General features: G+C 36.4%; 1 long non-coding RNA gene across 1 annotated transcript; it reads right to left on the bottom strand.

The window, feature by feature from the left end:
• Positions 1 to 9523: 9523 nt before the first annotated feature.
• LOC139745212 (uncharacterized) lies at positions 9524 to 10828 on the bottom strand. Its single transcript, XR_011711876.1, has 3 exons — positions 10709 to 10828; positions 10002 to 10108; positions 9524 to 9581 (listed from the first exon to the last, which is right to left on the bottom strand). It is a non-coding gene; the product is annotated as an uncharacterized lncRNA (long non-coding RNA).
• Between the last annotated feature and the right edge of the window lie 297 nt (positions 10829 to 11125).

The following is an 11125-nucleotide window of genomic DNA, read 5'->3' as shown; positions in this document are numbered from 1 at the left end:
ACCGATCCAGCAGAAGTGAAATGACATCTCTGTCGTTCAGCCCCTAAAGTGTCTTGAGGGGAATTGGGATTGACTTCATTTTATTTTTCTGTCGCCATCTCCATACTCTGTCACTGGTTTTCATGGTCTTCCTCTTCTTGGAGACAGATCTCTCGCTCTCCTCCTGCGGCTCCATTGTTGTGTGGATGGAGTGCTAGTGGTACGGTAAGTAGGCCTATACGCAGCCAGCAGAGTTCGAGCGGACCCGTGCTAGCTAGCTGCCGGGCGGATGCCGGGAAATGCACCGATAGAGTTCAAGCGGACCCGTGCTGTGCTAGCTGCCGGGCGGATCCCGGGAAATGCACCGATAACGCTCGCTAGCCAGTGAACAGGCCTCGCGATCGCGGCGATGTATCTTGGGCTTGCTTTTCGCCGAGGAGAAGGCAATACATCAACGCTGTGCCAAAATCGGACAAAAGAGGGAGGCAAAAAACAACACTTGAACGGAGAGCCTCTAAGCCGACCCCCTGTGATTTTGACAAGCGTTACATGTAACGCTCTTCACAAAATCATATCTTCATAATGCCGTATTTTTCATCGATTCTTTTTCATTGCTTAGTCCTTTCATAGGCATTGGCCCTTGTTTTTGCCTGTTTCACTTCATGAAATAGTACTTTTGCATTTTGGGTTCCAACACTCCTCCCCATCAGTCCCTTTAATGCTTTAGAATTCAGAAATGAATCGGGGGGGGGGGGGGATTAAAAAAAATGAATTTAGTCAAAGATTGAGGGGGTTTCCTTCACAGTATGTACAGCTGGATGGGGATCCCCGTATCTCCAATACAGCTGTTTTAGCGACCACAACCTTATACCAAGGAGGTACTAGGCAAGCCTAGTACCTCCTTGGTTTGACAAAGTCTTTTTCTTAGTGGAATTGAACAATTGATCATATTTAAATGTGTTAGGATACTTCCTATAATACTTTTCGAGAAATCTTTTACGTTCTGTCTTAAAGTAGGGACATACAAACAAATAATGAGATTCATCATCAATATCATTTTTAGAACAATAGGTACACAAACGTTCAATTCTTGGAATGTCTTTGTAACGCCCAGACACTATTGGAAGCTTATGATTAAGGCAACGGAAACGTGTTAAAGATTTCCTATTATTTTCATTAAGACGAATCAGATACTTTTCAAAGCATAATTGCTGCTTAAAAATTCTATAAACAGTGCATTGATTGTTTAACTCAACATCACTGTGCCACTCCTGTTGACTCATATCTTTAATTTTTGTATCTATTATTCTTTTGAATGAAGATAAAGATAGATTACTTGCTTGACTCTTCCACACGTCAGAAAGGCCTAAGCTATCGAGAGTATTCTTTACTTTGAGAATCCAACCCATCTGATTTTTCCCCTTCAAAAAGGAGAAAAATTCAAAGCTATAAATGATGCTTGATAATTTAGCTGATTTCCCATTTACGAGACGATACCAGAACATTAGCATTCGACTAGTGACAGTTTTTTCTAATTTGTAGTGCCCAAGTTCACCGTAAGTCATACAATTGGGAGTTCTCTTGTTCAGACCAAGCAATTCTTTACAGAACTTCAAATAAAACGTTTCAATTTGAATTACATTTTCAAAATCCCAAACCTCACATCCATATAACAGAATTGGTAATATCAATTTATTAAATAGCTCAAGTTGAATATCAACAGGTAGACAAAGAGATGCGATTTTGCTCTTCATGGAGTACATAGCTCTTTGTGCTTGAGTTACTTGTTACTTATAATATTCGATGGGTAACGACGAAAATGCGAAATATAAACCAAAAAGGTTCAGTCTCAGGAACTTAACCCGAACGGGGTCAGGCTAAACTCGGACTCGGGGATAACTCGGCCTTGCTTTGACGGCGGGCTGAGTTGTATTGGTTGTCCCTCTTGAAAGTTGAAAGTTGAAAGTTTATTTACTCACAACCCAAACTCTGGGTATCGGAGTCCAATGAAATACATATAGCACATTATAATATCAATAAATAATAATTGCGAATAACTCTGAAAAGTGTACAAAACAACTATAAAAAAATAAGAATTAAATGCGATTGATGAAAAGAAAAAAAAATGTACAGAAATATACAATATATACACGATATATGGTAAAAAAACAAAACAAAACAAAACAAAACCAAAAAACCAAAACAAAACAAAGAAAGGGAAATATGACGAGAGAGAGAGAGAGAGAGGAGAGAGAGAGAGAAGGGATATGGAGGTGAAGAGAGAGAGTGAGAAGGACACAAGACTGGTGAATTAACAAAAGATATACGAGTGACTTTTGGTTCAGAAAAAAAAAGGAAAAATAGAAATAGAAAAAAGAAAAACGCAAAGACATACGGAAATGAATTCATACGCTAAGTGAACAAGAGTTAAGGAAATAATATGGAGACGGGAACGAGAAGAAGAAGTAGAGAGATGGAAGAAAAAAGGAGGAGAGAGTGAAAAGACAAATAAGTTATATATCAATTGTAAAGAAGGCACAGCCTGTAAAAAAGGCATGTAGTATTTGCAAAAAGGATAAAAAATACTAATAATCTAAACATGTGTCATTATATAATTACAAAACTTGGTTAAATTGGAAAGGACTGTTTTCTTTTGACAATTAAATAATTGATCCATCTTCATAGTGTTTGGGTATTTCCAGCAATATTTTTTTAAGTATTCCTGGATTGTAGAGTGTTGTGGGAGCGGCCTTTATAAACTAAGTTGTAGCGCTTCGCGTTCTGGCTACTCGCAGTACAGTCAGACCGCAACTCTGCTGTTAAAGGACAAGTTCACCTTCATAAACATAAGGATTGAGAGAATGTAGCAATATTAGTAGAACACATCATTGAAAGTTTGAGGAAAATCAGACAATCCGTTCAAAAGTTATGAATTTTTGAAGTTTTTGTGCAGTACCCGCTGGATAAGAAGACTACTGCAGTGTATGAATAACTTAGATGTCACATGCGTACAACAATATAAGGAAAATTTAAAGAGAATTTCACAAAATTCCATCTTTTGAAAAAGTACACATTCCCCTGACTCGTTACCGATAAATGTTATGGGTAATATTATTCCCCCTGCCTTTAGAAAGAGGCAAGTCAATTGCTCTTTTATTATGCGAAAAAAGTGAAAATATGTTGAATTTTCTTTTATATTTTCTTTATACTGTTGTACGCATATGACTCACAAGCTGTAGTAGTCTCCTCATCCATCGGTTCCAACACAAAAATTTAAAAAATTCATAACTTTTGCATCGATTGTCCAATTTTCCTCAAACTTTCACTGATGTGTTCTACTAATATTGTTGTATTTTCTCAATCCTTATGTTTATGAAGGTGAACTTGTCCTTTAATGAGCTCAAATCAAAAATTTATCGTACGCGCAGGTTTTTGCGCATGTCCTTCTCAGCACCCGAGATTTTGCGAGATAATTCAGAGACAAAGTGCATGGTCTACGAGATTCACTTATTGACGACATGAAGATCTACTATCCGCGACTAATTGACATGGTTTGTGAATATTTGAAATAAATCACACCTAATAATGCTTACATTATATAAAATGAGCTTATGATACCGTTATTCATATCTCTGCAATATATCGATATTTTCCAAACGACCCTGAGACAAATTAGAACAAGGCTTTCTATTTATTGCCAACCCGACCCGTTCATAGGTTGAATCACCACATGAATGATAGTAAACGTTTAATTACTCGTTATAATAGCACAGTAAGAGCTGAATTGGTCCCTCGCTTAGAAAACAATAAAAATTGAAAGTCTCGTCGAGTAAAAATCATAGTGTAGCAATTTGAGATACATGAATGATCGATCATGCGCTCCCAGGGTATCATTAGATAAATTACTCAGCAATGTATACAGTGGATTAATATACTAATGATGCACAGGATAGAGTGTGTTAGTGAAGGTGCGGCGCGCTCGAGAGTATTGACATTGGTGCGACATTCACGAGGCGCAGCCGAGTGCATGTTTGCAACCGTTGTCAATACTCGAGAGTGAGCCGCACCTTCACTAACGCCACGAAATAATCCTGTGCATCATTTGTTTTATAAAATGGGTCGAAAACTAACAGCATTATTCACGTACCTTTGTGGGTCAATACCAGTCAGCTACATGTAGCACTCGCTCAAAAGCCAAGATGTCCGAAGATGTTCGTCCCAAACATTTACGCACGTCGCACTCGGAAATCCCGCACAAGTACTGTACGTACGTATAAGAGTATACGTACGCCACGTACTGTTATGCACAAGAAAGGCCGCCGGCTGTTGTGGCAGCCCGCGGCCCGAACTAGAAGTTGTTTACAGGATTGACAGCGCGTATAGTAGCGCGTGACCGCACTTGTAACAACTGATTGAGTGCGCACTGCTAGTGTAAAACATTGTGACGTACGTCAGGCCAGGGAGGTGGAAGAGAGACTCTTCTTAGTGCATACCCGAAGAAAATAATGCACGCACACGTGACTCATATTCAGCGCTTCCAATTGGCTACATTCTTGAACCCATTTTATAATAAGGAATAATTATTCTAATATCAAATAGAGAGCCCCAGCAAAGAACTCATGTGCGCAAACTTAGTGCTAGATCTTTTATTATTGATTTGTATGCTATTTATTAATGCACGCTACTCTATCTAGTTGTGCAAACAAAGTTCAAGCCAAAGTTGAGCTGTCGATCAGAGTGGAGTGTTGTTTTTGTTGTTTACGTGGAGATCTTAGCTGCATGCAGTTGCCTGAACCTGAGCGCGTATCATAGTATACAAATGATGCACAGGATAGAGTGCGTTAGTGTAGGCGTAGTGCACTCGAGGGTATTTACAATTGTGAAACATGCACGAGGCGAAACTAACGCCACGAAATAATCCTGTGCATCATTTGTTTTATAAAATGGGTCGAAAATTCGAAAACTAACATCATTTTTCAGCGTTTTCCACGTACCTTTGTGGGTCAAGACGTCCGAAGATGTTCGTCCCAAACTTTTACGCACGTCGCACTCGCGGAAGTCCCGCACATACAGTATAAGTATAATGGGGGGTTGGGTTTCCGGACACCCGCATGAAAACTTACTTATTTTACATAGAATATGCACCCTTTACCTTAAAGACTTGATATAGACTCCTCATATAGGCCTACTAGACAACATACTCTGAAAACGGCGTGAGAATTAACCTGCTAAATCGTTGGATTTGCTCTTCAAAGTGACTCCATGTACGCGTCCGGTCCCATAACGCTTGGTCTACTGTACTGTACAAAGTGTACGTATACTTAGTAGTACAGTATACGTACGTACGCCACATATAGTAGGCCAGCCAAGACGATTTTTTTTACTTTGGACGGCAAAATTTGTTAATGCTAAGTTTTCCAGCTGAAAGTCTTGCAAAAATACTCAAGTTTAGCGTACGGTCGGATGTCAAGCGCGTTTTTGCCGAAAAATGCCTTTTTTAGCACAAAATTTGAAAGAATGTCGAAAATCACGATTTTTATTTTTTTACCGAAATAAGTAATGGTTGATAAGTACCTTTCAAACTAGAAATGTGTTATCTTCCATTTCAAGTTTAGAACCTGACTAATATGCATTTGAATGTAGAATTTTTACACGCACATATATGGCGCAATGAAACATAAAAACTTGATTTACTCAAAATTGTACTTTGTAAAATCTACCAATATTTCAAAGTTTTTTTAAACTACCTAAATCAATCTATTCAAAAGTTTTTATTTTTCCGAAATATAATATATATTCTGATATCTTATGCAGCAAAGAAATTACAAGATAAGGCGAAAGATAACTCGTTTTATGTTATCCTAAATGGGACGATGTATTTTTACCGGACGCGCATTTTGAATGAAAAATCGAATGTATAGCGTAAGCCCATATATATTGTACATGGTATAGTGCGTGTAGGTGTTTATCTTACATAATTGGCGAAGTCAATGGACAGGTTGGATAGCTGACTGCAAAACCCTTTGTGGCACCTTGATATGACTGAAATGTGCTTCTTCCCCCCCCCCCCCAAAAAAAAATAAATAAAATCAGTAGTGTTGTTACCATGGCAACTGATCATCATTAGGTCACTCCCTGAAAATTTCAAATATTCATAATTGTAAAACGTACGAAAGTGTTGAAACATTTTGTGTGTGTGTGAAAAATGTATCAATCTAACTAATCTATGTTTAACAATGAAACCTAAGAGTTATATATAAATTGTTTACTATGTTCTGAAATGGTTGTCATGGAAACCGTGATAACAAATCACGTGTTACTGGGAAAAATTACGATACCAAATCTCCCATCCTGCATACTCACCCCTTCCCCCAAGAATGCTTTGGAATTCATAATGCTATATAGTTTGCATTCTCAGGCCCTGAAACGGAGCCCTGCAAGGGATAGGCACGAAATCACTTTTACTTTTGTAATGTTCTAAGGCGAGGTGTTTGCATTTTATTTAGATTTATTCTCCCGCAGAAGACTTATACTAAATGTTTCTTTTATGATGGTTGATTGTTTACATGAACGTTGTTTGGAACGCACACTTAGTCGGCGACATAAAAATGTTATTATGTATCCCGGATTTGTGTGAAAAAGTAAGGCAAATATCACCCTCAAAAGAGAAAACAAGAAGTAAAAAGGAAGTAGAAGTGAAATGCGTACAATGCAATAACAGCCTCATTTCCCCTTCCCATCATTAAGTCGGTTATATCATCGAGTCTATATTGCAGATTATATTAATCCTTGGCCAAGTTCTATGTCCTTGGAGCAGACATGTATCAACTTGTTTGTTTGCAATTCGATTTTTTTTTTCTATATTATCACAAATTTGTGAAAAAAAAAATCATTTCAGTTATCACCAACACTCTAAATTCCCAGTCAACCAACAAAACGTACTACACAATGTGCACACGCCCGCAACCACCGCCTCAAACAGCGTTCTCGAATGAAATACAGTAAACAGTAAACGAGGCAATTTCTCTTTTTTAAAGCAATGATTTGCCATTAGCGTACATTTACTAGAATAGCAGCACTTGACATCTATGTTGCTGGTTACCAAAATGCTGATTAGAATACCATACACAGTAAGAACATGCTTGAATCCTGCAAAATATATATAATTATTTCTCTTCAACAGTATTTCGTTTTGAAAGGTAAAGAACCTCAGTCTCCATTTGTGGACATCTAAAAACAAACAAAAAAATCCATCTGAAAGCAATCTTCTTAAATGATTAAAAGCATTAGAAAAGAATGAGTCCTCAGTGAAAATGTCTTTCATGAACAAATCTCTGTGACATACATCCAAAGAGTTTGAAAAACAATACAAATTGCGCTGACTACATTAACTGCATTGATAGCCTCAATTTTTTTTTTAATGTGACATATACTATAATGTGTCCAGCATCACAAACGTTACACCAGTTAGAAAAACAAAATGTTCTCTTTAAACAATATTTCAATATCTCTATCTTTTTAACAATTTGTGGTTACATATCCTAGCTAATTATGACTGTACGCTGTTGCATTGAACTTTCGTCAATGTACAACTAAATTAGAATGGTGACTGCCAAATTTTTAAAAATCTACTTTTAGTCTGATATTATTTTTGTGTTCTGCAGACCAGTGTGATAAGATATCTGTACTGAATACTCGTCTCTCAGTGAAGAAAAAAAAAAAAGCACCTCTCCAAAATGCATGGGTAATGTTTCCCTCTAATACTTTCCCTTATTCCAAGTACCAGAATACATTGCTGGGGCCCTGAATAGCTAACATATATTACAGTATTACAAACATCATGACAATTATAGCACATGTGAAAGAAACCTGGCAAAACATACATCTTGACCAGTACATTTTCTTTTCACTACTTCTTGTACTTGGCGTTTGGATTGAAAGATTTTACTTATGTTCGTTCCTTTAAGCAACATACTATTCTTTTATATCTTAAACTAGAAAAGAAAAGAACATGCTCTTTGCTATTTCCCTTCAGATTCACCAACTGTTACTTTGTGAAATTTTCTCTTTTTAAGCACTTCAACGTGCAGTTTTCTTCTTTTTTTTCTGACTAACATGTCACATATTTTCCTCCATCTGATGAAGAAAGGCAAAGTTCACTTCCCTTTTGTTGCCCCCCCCCCCCCCTTAAAAACAAAAACAAAAGACATTCCAATCTGACAGGATTAAAATGTTGGCGTTTGGGCTTCAAAGGAAATAACAGGATCAATTTCCATGAACTACTAGTATGCGGCTTGTAAGAAAAAAGATTAGAAAAGAAGCATTTAATCTGGATTAGTAGAAATTTCTAATATATACACATGTCTTTTATATATTCAACTTCTATAATAGTCCTGAAAGCACATTGTGATTATATTTGAGAAGTTTAGATGGATGCATTCCACATGTAAGTTCAGGTTCTGATGACATCCTTCATACGGAATCTGGATGCGGACCGGATAGCCTGGCAGGGTTGTTTCTGGAGAGAGACAGAGAGAGAGAGAGAGAGAAAGAATGGTGTATCTGTCTTTACTTGATGAAGAAAGTGACATGGGCATTTTAATCTTTGGTGAAGACACAGTGACATATACGCTAATAAAGACATACGGTTACTTGATTTCCTCTATATGTAGTGTTTCCTTGAAACTGTAAAGTATATCATTTTATACAGTAGATCCTAATTGTAGCAATTTAACCGCGAGTACACGATGAAATATAAAATGTAGGAAACTTTCATGATCCAAATATCCAATTCTTTCCATTAAGCTTTTTATTCCATTCAGAAGAATTTCAAGGTAGTGCTTGCCTGATACTGCAACTTGATACATTCAACACTTTCGTGCATATAATGTCCCCGTGATCTTTCACATCAATACCCTCATAACTAATCAAAGTCAAATTGCTTAGAGGTTATGGTAACTTTGCCATCCGAAGGTAAATATAATGTCATGGTAGCAATGCTCTACAGTCAATAAAAATCAGGGTTTCCCTGTAATTTACAATCAGCAGCAAAATCACAACAATAACTAAAATGCTACTTGTACAAGGCTCAGCAGGTAATCATCTCTTTTGTATAAAACCAAAGATGAAGATGATCTGCTGAGTAAATGTTAAGTTATTGCAAGATGAGAATAGGACGGATGTGCGTGTGCATGGATGACTGCAACAACATAAAAACTCCTGCAACCATCTTTGACAGAGGCTAAAAAAAGATAATCAGCGTTAATTCATGTAAATCTTCGTTGTTGGAGTGATTGACTACATGCATATGCAGTACTGCATTCATTTAGCAAAACATGCGTTAATTTTCTGCCCAATGAACGATCGACAGTCAAAAATTTGGTCAAGATGTCAAAGGCTTGACAAAATATTCCAACATATTTGGGGTTTACATTTTACATGTATTATTGCTTACCTCCCATATTTCCTTTCGAAATAGAGTACAGGATGCACAGATTAGAAGTTGGTAGTCAGGACATCTGTCTCTTTCTTTTTTTCTCTCTGTCTCTTGTCCGTAGTTGGCTGTGGTTTGCAGGGTCCATTTTGTCCACTTTGTGCTAATTCTGGTCGAAAATACAATTAACAAAAACTTAAATAAGTTATCATTTTTATGAGTGAAACAGGATAATCATACTGCAACAAAAAAAAAAACACATTCATCATGAATTAGAATTAATCATCACGATCTCATGAATCCCTTAGTATAGAGATTTTGGATCTTCAGGTCACTGTCAACATTAATTTGTCTTACATGTAATACATTAATCATGTCAATGTTATTATCATCTTTGATGCTCTAAAGCCATATCTTACTGAAAATGAATTATGTAGGATGGAAGTCATCTTGACACCTGTAATTCCTGTACACAAATATTTGATTGTATCATGCTCTCATTTGTATGTGGATTAGGATATGATTTCCTTGCATAAATCGGTTTGTATTCATGAGATGATATTCCTAATTTCAAATGGTTGACACTTACTTGTGAGCTGGAAAGGGCATTCACATCGCAGTCAAGACATCTTTCTATCTCCCCCTCACTCTAGTGGATGTGATCTCAAACTCAGCATGTCCATTTGTTGCTGACACCTTGATAAAAATAAAGAACAATACATCACAGCATATCACCCTTACGTCATACTTAACGCAACATAATAACAATGGAAAGTTAATTGATTTGTGACTACAGACGTATTTTCATCTGTGCACACATTGAACACTTGTGCCAATTGACATGGTTGAGAAATATTTCATTACATATATCTTACTTGATTACATTTATGTTTGATTTTTATATGATCTCATCTTCAGTAGATAGAATACCGTTCTTTCATATGATCCTCTACAATAGAACATGCAATGAATTTACAAGAAAACAAGAATACACATTTGATCAGAGATTTGCTCCCCTTCTTATATAAATGGAGATACACGTGTATAAGATTATTCTCCTCTCTTTGTTTGCAAAGTACTTGTACACTGCATTGTAATGCAACTGTCAAAGTGAAAACATGCTTGTTACAATTTATTCAAATGGAATAGGAATATTTGATACTCAATGTATTTAGATTTGGCATTATTTTCAACTGGGCACTGAAGTGATACATTTGATAATCAAACACTTAGTAAGTTAGTATTTAAAAGATATTTCAAATTAGACCGCTATTTAAGACATTTACCGTTTCTTACCTTCTGGTTGTTCTGCACTTTGTTGCAGGTAGAAAGAGCTCAGTCTTTACAATTAGATTTTGGCAAGTCAGGATAGGCCTATGTCTCTCTCTTTGGTGAAGTTTGAAGACAAGACTCAGTCTGTCCAATTGTTGGTACATCTAGCTGAAAACAGAAATCAACATGACTCAAATAATTTTTTTCATCTTTAAAGCAGAGCCTTATAAGCTAACAGTGAACAAAAAAATAAAATCAATTTGAAATTTGATTGTTTTGAAAAGGCATCTTGACATTGACATAATTGTCTTTGTTCCCCATGCAAATCAATTATAACTAAAAATATATCTCTTTTATTAAGATGATTTTTTTTTTAGCTTTTTAAAAAGTTAAAAAAAGAAGAAGGAAGATATTTAGGTTTCAGTGAGTCGGTATAAATGA

Source organism: Diadema antillarum, unplaced genomic scaffold, assembly GCF_040938485.1.
Source record: "Diadema antillarum isolate AM-2024a unplaced genomic scaffold, OU_Dant_1.0 seq00001241_RagTag, whole genome shotgun sequence".
In the NCBI taxonomy this organism is placed as follows: domain Eukaryota; kingdom Metazoa; phylum Echinodermata; class Echinoidea; order Diadematoida; family Diadematidae; genus Diadema; species Diadema antillarum.
Note: the sequence above shows the minus strand (reverse complement) of the source record. Positions and strands in the feature narration are given on the sequence as shown.